The sequence below is a fragment of the Parasteatoda tepidariorum genome, chromosome 7 (assembly GCF_982258835.1).
Source record: "Parasteatoda tepidariorum strain Cologne lab strain chromosome 7, Ptep-v5.0, whole genome shotgun sequence".
Lineage (NCBI taxonomy): Eukaryota > Metazoa > Arthropoda > Arachnida > Araneae > Theridiidae > Parasteatoda > Parasteatoda tepidariorum.
The window spans coordinates 27,095,061-27,109,929 of NC_141761.1; the positions used below are offsets into that span (position 1 = coordinate 27,095,061).

Below are 14,869 nucleotides of genomic sequence, written 5' to 3' on the forward strand. Positions count from 1 at the left end.
CTATAATGGCCAAAAACATTTCTTTGCCCGGGGCCCTGCATGCTGTTAAGACGGCCCTGCACACAGTGAAATAGTATAATCTAAAAGTTTCATGTCACTCTTATCCATATGTTTAGTCTTCATTTTTTATTTTCAGTCTATTTTGAAATATAATAATATACAGGCGAATTATTTCTTAGTATGAAATCTTCATTATCGATGAAATAAGACTTTTAAAAAAATCACCCCCCTAAATAATGTATTTTTAAAAAAAATCACTTGAATATTTAAAAAAAATTACTGTTTTTTTTACAAAAAAAATCAATGTTTTTTTTAATAAAATAGTGAAAGGGATATGCATGCAAATATAATAATTTACATTCATTATTTCTTTAAAAAAATATTCCTTATTACTGACATCAGACTTAAAAAAATCACACTCTAAAGAATATATTTATTTATTATACTGACCAAAATATATTTTTTAAAAAAGTTTATAATTTAAAAAAAAAAAAAATCAGTTTGTTTAAAGAATAGATGGAAAAAATCTCAGTTAATTTAAATCACACCAACGCTAGTGCATTGAGTAGAATTTGAAGAATGATTTGTGATGTTAAATTTTGCACAAAACAAGCGATTAAAAATTTTGCGCAACATGAAGCTTACTGCAATTATATCTAAACTTTCTCACTCTAAGTTTTCAAAATGTAATTGTTCAAACTTCTTTATACAGATTCTCACTTCAATTAACAAGTAATTGTGCACAGTTTACCAACAATTATCCTCCAGTAAATATGTAGCAGATTACAATTTAAACTAAAATTAAGTAACAGGATGATACACATATTAATTACACTTCAGTTTTCAATATTAGTCAGGGTGCAATATAAGGGTTTGCATTTAACTTTTTGCAGTAGTTATGGTAATCTGAAGTTCTTGGTTACTTCAACTGCAATTTCTTTTCTTAAAATGAAAAAAAAAATTTCTAAAAAAAAAGGGACAACATTCTTACAAAAAGGGCAAGGAGGGTTCATTTACCTAAGTAAACGGGCAGGCAGAGTGGGCCACCCTTCTAATAACACTTAGGGAGAACATTAAAATAAGTATTCATTAAAAGTAATGAATTTTCAACAACTTAAATGTTAAACAACTTAAATTTTTTAAAATTAAATATATGCGTACTCTATTTGAATAGCAAATGATATTAGCAAAATAATAAACATTATACTCAGAATAACGTTTGAAGTAATGATAGAAATTTTACATACTAAAATGCAATCATGATAATTTAATTTACGAAAACAGACATCGAAAATATACTTTTTTTAATTAAAAATTTCGGGGAGAAGGTAGAATAATAATGGAGTAGCTGAAATATTTAATTATCGGTTACGATAGCAAAATATTCGTCGAAATTCGGATACTTGATGTTACTTTTATTTCTGTTGCATACTCAGTCAAATTTCTCGAAGTAATTGCGAAAATCAGCAGTTCCATATCTTTTTAATTACGCAAACCACCAATTATGTGAGAGAGAAAAATAAGTCCTAATAACTACTAAATATTCAAGCAAAACACATAATAAAAAAAATAGACACCTAATGTAACGAATTTATATTGTATATATTGAGCACATATTTAAAGATTATGTAGAAGAAGAATTAATAAAATATTGAGCGATGCTACATTTCACTAGGTATAGTGACTGGTATTGGACCTCAAGATTTATCTTGGCTTAGAGTTTCGACCAGTGTCCACTGCCCGATGCCAAGCCGCCGACGGCCCACTTTTGAGTCGCAGCTGTCGGGTTGGGAACCGCTCTCGCTAATTAAAAAAAATTTCAATAAAAAATCTTCATTCCTATTCTTTAAAACTTCTTCATTGAAAGATGTTTCTCGCAAATAACAATTTTTCATAGGTACTATAATTCAATCACAAATGATCCACCTAAAGTCACCGAAAATTATGGCATCTAAAAATAAATCCTCGAACTATTTCGAAATCTACGGAAGAGTCTATCCTTGAATAGTAACATTTATAAAAGCTCCATTCAGCTATGATATCATTTCTTCTGTTTTGTCCAACAGACAAAATGCCATTTCCATACGCGTCCACTCTCCCATCATTGTTAGACAAATCGGCCACCTTTTGCGGCAAAACTCCCAATTTTAATAATGTCCCATTGTAAGAAGCGACGGATATATATTTTTTCTCTCCCCTATTGAAACCCTGACACATACGATGTCTAGTATTTATGAGTGGTCATTGTGCCCGATATCGAATTCCGCAACGCCCTTGGTGTGTTACTAGGATGTTTCTTTTTTCCATTAATAGCAGAATGGCTAAAGGTCAAAAGGAAGTGTGGTATTACTTTCAAGAGCAGACCCATCAATAGATGATGCGATACACAACATGGAAAAGGTTATGTCGATTAACATTCTCATTTAAATTGCGTCTACAAATAAACATATTTGCAAAAAGGGGAAAAACACGTTGTTACAAGTCATGGGATGAAAAAAGTGTTTGAAACTATGCTGCTTATAAACGCAATTTTCATAGAAAATTTTTTTTCTCGACTATTTAGTAGTACAATAATCCCTTGAAATGAACATTCATTGTGATATTTCTCATTGAAACATACATTTTATTAAATAATGGCTTGAATAATTCACTTATCTAGGGGATTAATATTATTTTTAAATGTTTTGAATATCGTTACATTAGTTAGTTTAATCATATCACTGTTAAAAGAAAGAAAATAATTCACGTGTCCTTAAAATAACAGGAAAAGAAATTAAACTTAAATCGGGTATATATCCTGACAATCTTTGTAATACCTAAACTTGTTTTTAGAAAAATGGAAGTTTCTTGCCTGCGAATTATGAAGAAAGATGTTATTTAAATGAATTATGTTACAATTTTTTTAAAATATAACTTGCCAGATCTGAATGTTTCTTGAGCCCCTGTTTGAAGAAAAGGTACATTATTTCCAAAACCTACATTTTATTTTATTTTATAACCATCGTTGAACAGCCGACCCAATTTCATGGGTTTACGACTACTTACGTTCAACTCCGTAGCCTTGTAATTTTGAACCAATCCAGAAGACAAGGAAACTCCTGGATCAGTACCCCCAGAGGTATTGATTTGTTGTGGGAACATGGAGGACTTTGAGACTCGACAGATTTAACGTGCATCAGTCACCATTTACTACACGGGGAGTCTTCGGTCGGCGAGGATCGAACCCACGACCTCTTGGATATGGGCCCAGCTCCCTACCGACTAGGCTATCCCGGCCCCAAAACCTACATTTGAAAAGTTTAATAACAAAAAATATATGCATCATTTGTCATAGTTTGCAGAATATTCCTCAAGAATCTTCTTCTTAATAAAAAAATTCGCGCGTGATATCTAACTTTTTCTTAGAATGTTTTTTTTATACAATTTCAATATTTTCTGAAGTTTATTTCTTCAACTGTTCTGTTATGAAATGTAAATACATTTAACACTAATCGTGGATACAAAATTAATATTTACAGTATAAAATTTTTTTATTTATTCAGTTATTATATATGGATGGTGTTTTCCTTATGCAAACAAAAACAGTCTCGAGCTCTTGACATGCTTTACTTCCGGTTAGAAAGTATACCGCTGCTTTGCTTATTCTGCGAGGCGATATTTTCAAACAGATAATTTAATGACAGAAATAAATTATATAATTTCTCAGCTGTATTTCATAAGATTTTGATGATATTAATTAATTCTGGTGAGTTTGAAGTGGAAATTTGCTTTCGTTATTTATAGACGTATTGTTAAAAAAAAGAGGCATGGTTGCTAGATTTAGAAAGTACTCGCCTCTTTGGCAGCCCCGAATTGGCCTCTTTTTACACGTTTATTACTGTTTGTTCTTGTTACAAGGGGCACTACCATACGTTAGTGTTAGCATATTGTTCGTGCTGCGAGATAACAAATTATCATTTAAGTTTAAATTTCGAAGTTGGTATACTGTTGACAAGGTAAGAATTGTTTTATAACGAATTTTTATTTCAAAATGGCGATTCTTATAACGATATACTTTTTTTAAACACAAATAATAAACCAGGTAACAAATACACGCATACAAGAAATACTATTCAAGATAGTCTGAAAGCGCCAATGGTCACGTTGGGAGCGAAATGGCTGCAAAATGCACCGGAAACAGTAACCCGTAAGAATAGGCAGTCAAGGGCTTGCAGTGTCCCCCCCCCCTTAGTGTAGAAAACCCCATCCCAATGTATTTTTTGTTCTCGAGGATTAGGTGAAACTTAATAAAGGTGGAGTCTCAAGGCCTGGTTTCTTAGGACAGGACGCCGTCAGCTGGAAATCAGCGCTAACCTCTGATTGGTCCATTTGTGAGTTTGATAGTATACGTCATCGAACGCTCATCTTGAACTACAATTGCCGTCCAAATCTACTGCAGTTGGATTACAACGTGACGTTAACCACAGAAGCAATGGCGGACAACATCCAACAGCACATTGAAATCAGCCAAGATTCTGATTTTGACATTAAACATAGCTTCTTCATTAATCATAGCACTCTTCATTTAGCTCAGCTATAATGTGTTTTTTCTTGGACAAAGTCATTATTTGTTCTCTAAAACACTGGTCGACAAAAACAAAATAAATATTTGTTTACGTTATTAACGCATGCGCAATGAGAGATAATGTCTGCGTTGGACGGACTGCTCACGCTGAGCTAACAAAAAAGTATTTTTTTGGCGTCAGCTCTACATCAACTTTCCGCTGACGCCCAAATAAGGCGCTAGTTCTAAGAAACCAGGCCTTGAGCTAACAAACCAGTATTTTGTTGGCGTCAGCGGGACGTTGACGTCTCGCTGACGCCCAGATAAAGCGCTAGTCCTAAGAAACCAGACCTTCAGAGTCATCAAGAGGGTCGGAGTGGAACATTTCAACTACATCAGTAAATCTTAGAATATAGAATAGACAAACATCAATATTTGAAGGGAGAATAACTTATTACTTTTCTAAGTGTTGTAAAGACGATAACTTTTAAATTTATAGCTGAGATTCTATTCCTTCACAAAAGCCATAACTTTTAACTGCCTTGCAGCATAATAAAAATAGAGAGAGAAAATAAACAAAGTCTGAATCTACAGATCATAAATATAAAACGATCATGACTTTCTTTTAAATCAACAACATTCCATAAAAAGAAATATCATCTATAATAAATAAAACATAAAAATTGAACACTTTTCGTAAATCTTCAGTTCTAATGAGTATTTAACTCATTAATAGAAGGAGCACAATTTTGTGTAAGAATATTAAAAGTTACGAAAACAACTGTCAAGTTAAAAAATCTGCACGAAATTACTTTTTCATTAGAAAAAATTAAAAAACCTAAAAGCAAAGTAGAATGAAATAGAATAGAATGAATTTATTGGAAACGCAAAATTGAATTTCTAAATAGTAAGCTTAAAACTATGTTACAGTCGAACTCGTTTATAACGAGCACAAAGGGACCGTAACATGTACTCGTTAAATCCGAGTGCTCGTAATAAACGGGTCCTTAAGGCAGGCGTGCAACCAGAAGAGGGGGGGGGGGTCGAGAGGTCAAATTATTGAGTTTACATAAAATTTAATTAATACTTACTTACTTTAATTAATTTAATAAAATACTTTTCTTAATTTAATGACAACTGTCCCTCCCAACCAGCAAAAAATTTCTAGTTGCGCTACAGTCTTAAAGGAAAGAAGCAATAAACGGAAAGAAAAATAAAGGAAAAGATTCTTACCAAAGCATATATTTTTTTCATTAATCTACATATTTAAAATAGTAGTTTGTTAGCTTACTTTGAAGTTTCAGTTCGCCGTTTCTTTTTATTTCGAGTGCATTTCTTATCAATTTGAAAAAAAGATTGCAAGACAGAAAAATATTGCTCGCTAAAACCGGGTATTGCTCGTTAAAAGCGACTTCTGTTCCATAGACTTAACATTGATCCAACCAAATATTCTCCTCGGTAAATCCGAGTTCTCGTTAAATCCGAGCTCGTTATAAACGAGTTCGACTGTATAAGAAAAAAAAAAGAAATACATTATTGTTTTTACAAAAATATTGCAGAACACAATTACATAAAGAAATCCTTAGAGTCTTGTTCTTGCAACCATTTGTAGTGATGTAAGAAATACCTTTTTTTTTTAAAAAAAGTTGTAAGAAATTAGAGCTTAAATCTTAAGTAAGATAATTTCTTCTGTGATTACTACTTAAGTTAAAAAAAAAATTAGCAAAAGTATAAAGTTAGATCAAACTATAACTACTTACTGTTAATATATTTTGGGAAACAACAAAATCTTTGTTTAATGAAAAAAAAAAAATGCAATAATTAAGTTGCTATCAGTTTTTATCTTAAAAAAATAAATAAAAATAAAGCGCGGCAGAATCTTGACAGTAAACGGAATAGAGCAACTACATTGCACTATTTACATGGGCTAGTTCCAAGCTTTTTTTTTCATAGCTTAGACCACTTGAGGTTTTTCCTCAAAAGCCCATGTTTTATCAGTATTTTTTCTTCAGAAATATTTAAAATTTACCAAGCCCTTAATGAGATTGTAGGATTGTAGGACTAGGATTTGCTAATTAACATGAAAGCTAAGTGATTGTAGTTAATTATATATCAACTGTTTTGTTGAAATGTAATCATTTTACAGGGAGGTTTCAGATTGCTACCTCTGTTTTTAATGACAGACAACGTGTTAGATAAAAATTTAAAATTATTGAAAAATTTAAAACTATTATTGAAAAATTTATTACTTTAAATGGAAGTTTAGACTGGGAACATTTTTATATAAATCTAATTATAAAAGTAATTATAACTTATCAACATTTTTATAATTGCAAAACAGTTCAGTTAAATACCATTTCCAATATTTTTTTTAATAAAATGTTACGTAATAAAGTAATATTACAGTATTATTGTATAATAAAAGACTACCACTTCCTGTTTTCAGTCTTTAATTTGGAATAATAAATTCATAATAATAATAGTAGAGAATAATATTAAGAAAGAATTATAAAAATAATTACAAATCAATCCATCTAAGTAATGAATAAATAAATAATTTATAGGATAAAATGCCTACAATTCTTGTGTTCTTTTTCATAACAACCAAATAAATCTAGACTTTAGTTAATTAAGGAACCATAACATGCGTTTTTAGAAACGCGATAGAAAATGACAACAAATTGTTTTAGTTCATTTTATTTAGATGTTACATTGAAAAACATCATTCGATATTTGTTGCACCTATAAATTGCTAATATATTATTGGCTCAAGTTTTCTTAATCATAATTATATGTATTTTTTATGCTATGTAAAACTTTTTATAAAAATATGCATCGCAACAAATTTAAATAACATAAAAACTAAGTGTAACAAAAAATAATAAAAGTGGAACGATTTATGAGTCTTTACCTGGACTAAGATCTAATCAACATTAACGTTCCTCTAACATGACACATAAACGCAGTTAAACAAAATCTTATTCAAAAGGCCTTACGGTAGATAATGTAAAAACTCTATTCAGTAATTTGACTTTACATCAAATAAAATTTTGCAACATTAGAAACTGTTTTTTTTTTTTTAAATGAAAATAAACATAACTCGACAATATAACAATTAACATTTATTAATGTATTTTCTATGACACTCAGATGTTTTTTATTGTTTCTGTTGAATGATAAGTGCTTTTCCAAAAGAATATTTAATCAAATATATTGCTAATTCATTAAAAATAATTTTAAAAAATAAATAAATCTATATGCAAAGCAATAGTCGACATCCTGTTCAATATTTAGGTAAATCGGAAAAAAAATTGTCCAAGTTATGGGGCCTGTAATTATAAATGAAACTGAGAGTAATTAAAAGGGAAAAACATTTTATTCTGGAATTCCTTTTTAATTATTTTTCATGAATGTAGCTCCTCTGTAAGGTTGCGCCTGATGTCCTTTCTTGGATGATGGTCCCCCGTGTGTTCTTCATAAAACAGACCATTTTTACATCCTTAATTAAGACATATTAGTATGCTCTCAAAACAAGTTGAATGCATTTTACTTTATAAATAAAGTAAATGGCTTTAATTGCTTGAAAGTCTTTGATTAAATGACAGTAACTTACAATTATCGAGCTTTTGTAGGTAAAACCTATTAATCTAGCACAGTAAAAAAAAAAAACTTACTCTTAATTTTTTTTTTTTTTTAGTGAACCGGAAAAAACCAGAAGGATTCGGGCTGGATCCACTCGGGCGAAAGTTGGTTATTTTCAACTTTTTTCTGAAAGGTCCGGTTTTTGTGGAATTGTGAAAAATCTGCTCATAAATTTGTTCAATCGGGAAAGGTCCAAATTTTAAACTATTGTGAAAATCGCAGAAACTAGCAGTCAGGCATTTCGTTAAAGTCTTATTTTGGCGAATTTGCGTCATACATAATTTTATGATAACTAGGAGACTCTGCCCCCTGCTCGCTAACGCTCGCCAACCCCCGAGAATTGCTACACAATCCTATGTATAAAGTACATAACATTTTAGAACAAAATAAGGATGTTTTACAAACAATAAATTAAAATGCATGGCAGTTAGCATTACCCGAGAAATACCACGTAGAGGTCGCCATGCTGCATTTCTAATCGGGGAGTTTTGATTTTGGCAGTTCCCCTTGCCTACTGCCAATAGAAGTTTCAATTAAATTTTTTCCAAAAAACATTTTTTTCTGCAAAGCTCTAAGAAATTAACACCAAGCATTAACACTGATTATACTCTTCGACATCTACTGTTACATCTTAGCGGCCTCTTAAAGCATTCTCACTTCAATTAATTAATTAATTCCTAATTGAGTTTAAATTAAATATTATCATGTTTTTAGGGCATGAATCTGAATTGAACAACCTGATAATGCTCACTCTGGTTATTGCTTCCGTTTTTAAAAGCGCTATATGTTGAGTCCCCTAAGCTAGATTTGGCATGTGACATTTTTAGCAGCAATCATTGGTCGATTTTCTAACGTTGCCATTCGGGGAGTTGTAATGAGGTTTTTTTTTGGTGCCGTGTAAGAGAAATATATATATAGATTCCGCAGAAATGGATTCTTTCTTCAAAAGTCTTGTTTTTTTCTTTTGAAAATATAAAAATAAAGATGGTGATTTTGAAAGGGGGGAAAAAAAAACAATATCTTACTAGAAGCAGTAATTTTAATATTATGAATTAAAGACGTCATCTACTTCATTGTACAAAAGAGGAATTTTGTGAAGGATCTGTTTTCGCGATAAAATAGTGTGAATGAAGAGTCCGTTAAAGAACCAAAATTTAAACCAAATAATCTCTGATGATTCAGACAAACTCATTAATCTGAGATGCAAATTATAATTTCATTAAAACCATGAAAATCATATACCGTTTGATGTAACACTACAAAAAAAAGAAGAAAAAAATCAACCTTTTGACATTGACTCCAAGGATCACTCAGTTCGTTTTGAAAGTCCTTGCAGCTCCCCAGTTCCATGTTCGATACCTTTACTTTTTACCTGCTTTCCTGGCCCTCAGTATTATGCCCTCTTTAATTTTTTTAAAACGACAAAATCTTCAAAATCTTTACATAAATAATTACACTTAACTCTTTCTTAGTATTGGAAAAAGTACTGAAAACACTGAAAACTGAAAATATGAAAACTGTAGAGAAATAATAAGAAATATATAATTAAATGCCGTTAATATGAAGAACAAAAAGTGGCAATTATTTTCTGGAAAATTTCTATTTCAATTTAATATATATACTTTTTTTAAAAATAAAAATAGCATCCACAGAATTAAAGGGGAAAAAATGGATATTAATGAAAAACGATTCAACAAACAGAAGAGGCAAACTTAAAGAAATACACAAAAATAATGCATACGGATCATAAAGCTCTTTTAATGTTTCGATGAAAAAGTTTTCGATATCATTATTATTTAAATACCTCTCACAGTTATTAAATCTGTTTTTTAAATTATAAGATGCCCTTATTTTTGTTCTCTAAGAAAAAACTAGAACAATCCATTTAAAAAAAAAAAAAAGTTCAGAAAGGATAACAATAAAATGAAGAGCTGCTAATAGATATTTCCTGTTTTCAGTCGGAAATTCTTTCAATTATGTATGGTGGTAGGGTTGCAACATATATAGTTTAACACTTGGTTATTGGTTTAATAAATTTAATTATACATGATTTTGACCACAGCGTCACAGAATTAATTCAATATAATGACGTTTTTTATAAAGTATCCAAAAAAAAAAAAAAAAAACATTTCTTAATTTATTAATGATAATTTAATTTTAGAATATTTTTTTGTAAAATAAACGTTATTGCTAACATAAATATGTAAGCCAAACAATAACACAATGTATGTTCGATAATATCTTTTCAAGAGAACATAACATTACGTCACAGGCATCCATTTTTTTCTCCTTTGAGTGGGTGAAATAAATAATTCTTTTTTGATAGTGCATTAGTTCTGCAAATTTCACAGATAAAAAAATTTATATTTATATGTATATACATACTTAAATTAATTAAATACCTGCAATATAATTAGCTTTACTTATTTTTTTTTTTCAATCGTAGCCCAATTAACATCGATGAAGTTTCAGGAAAATTTTCTTTTTTTTATGGCGGGGGTGGGGGTGGACTTAATGGAATTTTTAATGAATGAAGGAGGCATATACTCCCAGCCACGGTATTGAGAACTAAAAACTTCAAGAATTTTATGAAATAGATGACTCTTGATATCCATGAAAGATTAATTGCTTTCCTATAAACGATCAAGTCATTCAAACTTCATTTATTAAAAATGAAAGTCACTTAACCAAATTAGTACGCCTACACCTACTGCGTAATCCTCAAATGTGAAAATGAATGTGCATGTAAGTACAACAAGGGAAAAACGTCAGAAATAAATCCTCCACTCATCAACGATTGTACAAACATTGCAACACATCCGGCAGCTGAGGAAACAGAAAAATTAATCGGATTTGCAAATGATTCGATTCGACTCGAGTTGTCGCTTAGAAAGATGCTTTCAAAGCTAATACATATTAATGTTGTTAGTTTTTAAAATATGACTTTTCTAAGTCCATTTTAAAATATGACTTTTCTAAGTCCATTTTAAAATGTGACTTTTCTAAGTCCAACCAAAGTGACAAGACAATATTTAGTAATATTCGAACATGAAGAAAAAAACATAGATTATGATAGATTTTATGGTTGCAAATTTTGTATTTTAGTGGGAAATGACAGGTACTTCCACTAACATCGAACTTATTTAAAAGATTTTCCAAGAATTCTTGCCTGTTTCTAAATTCAACATGATCCTTTTTTTTTCTTCTTTTAATCCCATTTCCAACCTACCATAGAAATGCTATAAAATGTGATATCATTTTCATTGAAATATGCTTAAATATCCTTCGGTATATAAACACAGAAAAAGTTTCGCGTATGAAAAATAATATTTTATTTAAGAAATAGAATAGTGCGTGGATGGACCATTGGCCAAAACAATAAACAAATAATTTAGTTCAAAAATTTTTTTTTTAAAATTTGAATTGAACAGAACTTGCAATTTTAGTTCCGTATAAAAACATATGATTAGTTTCGAATGATTCAATAACCGTTTTAGTTTTAAAAAAAATTTCAACAGGAAGTGCAGACTTCAAATGAATTACTAATATTTTATACATGTCTTCAGAACCCTTGGCAATAGTAGAAAAATAAAATTAGTGAAAAATATACATCACAGTGTTCATAATTTTTTATTTTATTTATTTCGCCCAAAAAGGGTTAAAGCAAAACTGGAGGAGAAAAAAAAGGGGGGGGGGGAACATCAAGAAAGTTCTGAATGAAATTTTTCTGTCTTTTTAATGTTTTTCTCATTTTCTTAAAGTAAAATTCATCAGAATATATTTTTTTTCGTAATATTTTCCCGAATTTTTTTATATTTATTAAAATATGAAACGGTATAAAAATATAACAAAGAATTTTAAACTAATTTTAAGAAGAAAAAAAAAACGCTCAGATTTTCTTTTTTGTCACTAAAAAAGAAAATCTAAATTATAAATACTACAAGTAAAGTTGTACCAAGACTAATTTTTTTTGTTTGTATAGATGTATTTAAATAATATTTACTTAATAAATTATTTTATAATTTTTATGGTGCACATTTACCAATCTAAAAAAAAAAAACTCTCCTTTACTGAATAAGTACACATAAAATGAAGAAACTTTACTAAATATGCATCAGATTAGAAAAAATTTCTTTGGTTTCAAGGGACGATTAGAGTGTACAAAAATAATTGCACAAGAGAATGGAACATATTTTTTTTTCGATATTAAACAATTCAAAATTAAAATTTCAATTTTGAAAAAATTTATAGGTTATTAAGGTTATTTCCAGATTAAAAAAATATGTTTCCAGGGACATGAGGAATTTTCAAAAACTGAATCTACTGAATTCAGCTGTGTTATTTTATTTATTTATTTATTTTTTAGCAGATCAGTTAAACACTACACCCTTTAATTTCTAGAAAGAATCAAAATTAATCTCATTACTGTAACAACAATGGTTTTGCTCTAAGAGGATACACAGTACATAGATGTGGTAGGAATACCCAATTAGATTTTTTTAATTTTTTTTCCTTTCTTTTACATTGCACACGAGATAAAAATGAATTATGTTTCTCTTTAGTAACAGGTCACATAGCATAACATTTGCGGCGGAATTTCCTGACCAAAAAACTAACGACACGTTTATAAATGAAATAAATTTAGGATACGCCACAGTTAAAAACAAAAGGAGCCAACTAACAAGCTAGGATTACAAGTTCAAACATAACAATAGATAGGTTAAGAATAACCAAATACTTAATCTATTTTCATAAATATACAAAAACAATTATTTCGGCTTTAACTGTTTTAATCTTCTATAGAACCGAATTATTCTCAACAACATCATCATTGTTATTTTGTATTACTAAGACCACACACAGAAACTCGAAGAGTGGATAAATTAAGTCCTAAAGCACAAATTTAAAGAGAGCGCAATTTTTAAGATAGTAAATTTGGTAAATAAAAATCAATTAGTATATTTCATAAAATAGAGTACCAGGTGTGAAAGTTCAGAGGACGTAAATTTAAAAATAATAATAACTCATAAAAATGATTTATTATTGAAATATATATATTTCTAATGATTGTTGAAATATTGCTGTTTTGAAGTGATTATTTTAACGAAAAAAAGTGCTTCGTTATCATTGTTTTCATTCAATTTATTTCTTTTGTCTTCTCACGCATCTTGAATAAACATCAAATACAGAATGTGAAATATAGTTACGAACACTCAACAAATGAATTTTTTCTTCATCGATCTGATGAAGAAAAAATTCGACTGCAAAATTGGAATTGCTTTCAAAAATGAAATAACATTATGCGAAGAAAAAGGTAATATAATTATAACAACTGATGAAGTATGATGAAACTGTGAAGTTTTGTCGATAAATCTAAGGCTTAATGCAACAATGTATGGCAAAAAATTAAAAAATATTTTATTATTTTTTTTTTAATAATTTTTTAGAAAAAATGTTCGAACTGATATTTCGAGTTTATGCCACATTAATTGGATGCTGAATTTTAAAGTATAAATGAAGCTTCCCAAATTAAGACTCCTCTAGCCTCTTCATTTTTAATAAATTACACTCTGTCCGATATAAAGAGAAAGATGAAAGTAAATTAAAATAACTGAACTGAAATAAAAGTAGACATGTTCAAGTGCTCAAAAACAGACGCCCATTTTCAAAACTTGCCAGACGTGAACGAGAAGAAACGAAATTTAGAAACAAAACCAGAAAAACTGCCGTAGCCAGGAGTGAAATAAAAAAATTTTTTAAAAAAAGGGGGGGGGAGAACAAAAAAAACCACTGTGGCCAAGAGAGGCAAACTAACTTAAACAAAATGCATTTCCACGTGCTATAGAGAGGTAGTGAGAAACTAATGTTGTTGACAAGGGAATGAGCATTCATATGAATGAAACATGATTCCAAGGCATCAAGATGAGCTGATATGAATGGGGAGGAAATAATTTTGGCATTGTCGAATTTGAATTCATGCCCAAGATTCCAACAATGTGCAGCAATTGACGATTTTTCATATTCTTGATAACAGGCACACCTATCGTGTTCCTTAAGTTTAAACTTTAAAGCTCGTCTGGTTTGTCTGATGTAGTCTAGGTTGCACTGGCAAAAATATATAATGGCAATCGCATGGTCTCTGCGACAACGGTTTTTCTAATTTTGTTTCGCTCTTTAATATTCCATTTTTCATTGGCAACTTTAAATTTATGTTTCAAATCACTTTTGTTTCTTCTCATTCAAGACTGGCAAGTCTTGAGAATGGGCGCCTATTTTTTAGGGCTTGAAACATCTCGACTTTTATTTAAATCTGCATACTTTAGAAAAAAATGAATTTTTTTTAAAATCAAAATAAAGGTATGTGTTTAAATACAGTTTATAAGATCCGAATTCATTACAGATTCCATAGTTCCAATACATATATATATATATAAACAGAGATTTGAGTTAGTGAATAAATTCGACTAGATAATTACGTATACTGTGATTCCGCAGCAGTTACAAACTTTGCCATCGTACGCCACTAGGGACACTTCCCCATTTTATGGGCTGACCATGAGCCCGCATTCGAAAAGGTACTTTTATTTGTCTAAATTAGGGTTCTCAGCACAAGACAAGTTTGAAAATAAAACTATAAGACTATTATTTTAGACGACAACTGGGAGCACTAAAGTTGCGACCGAT

General features: G+C 29.9%; 1 protein-coding gene across 1 annotated transcript in view; it reads right to left on the reverse strand.

The window, feature by feature from the left end:
* Positions 1–14,869, reverse strand: part of C1GalTA (Glycoprotein-N-acetylgalactosamine 3-beta-galactosyltransferase 1) — a 78,665-nt gene that overhangs the window by 18,706 nt on the left and 45,090 nt on the right. The gene's annotated exons all lie outside the window — the stretch shown is intronic.